This window comes from Sinocyclocheilus rhinocerous, unplaced genomic scaffold (assembly GCF_001515625.1).
Source record: "Sinocyclocheilus rhinocerous isolate Xijiao unplaced genomic scaffold, SAMN03320098_v1.1 scaffold445, whole genome shotgun sequence".
In the NCBI taxonomy this organism is placed as follows: domain Eukaryota; kingdom Metazoa; phylum Chordata; class Actinopteri; order Cypriniformes; family Cyprinidae; genus Sinocyclocheilus; species Sinocyclocheilus rhinocerous.
Window position 1 is genome coordinate 172,382 of NW_015645566.1, and position 421 is coordinate 172,802.

Consider the following 421-nt stretch of genomic DNA (forward strand, 5'->3'; position numbering starts at 1 on the left):
AAAGCGCTGACGCCTTGTCTGGATCACATCCCTTAGGTCTTGCCTACCTCCCTTTCACCCGCGATTCTTCCTACCCCTACCCGCAGACGGGGGAGGAGCGCGAGCCGCGACACTAGCCTTCTGTGCCCGTCTCTGATCCTTAAACCGAGATGGGCCAGGACCCCTGGGTTGTTCGGGCTCAGGAGAAAGGCCCTCGCCTTTATCCAGGTCTTTCAGCAGGTTAGCCTGATATGCCTGGAGCACTAACATCGTGTGCAATGAAGCCACAGCCCGACCTGCTGCTGCTGTGCATGCCCTGCCATTCAAGCAAGATGTATCCTGAAGAGGCTTAGATGGCAAGGAGGGAGTCTTAAGAGAGGACGTCTCACCCATAGAGAGATAGCTGGCCAGCGTCTCTCTATAGGGGCATCTTCTCATAGCC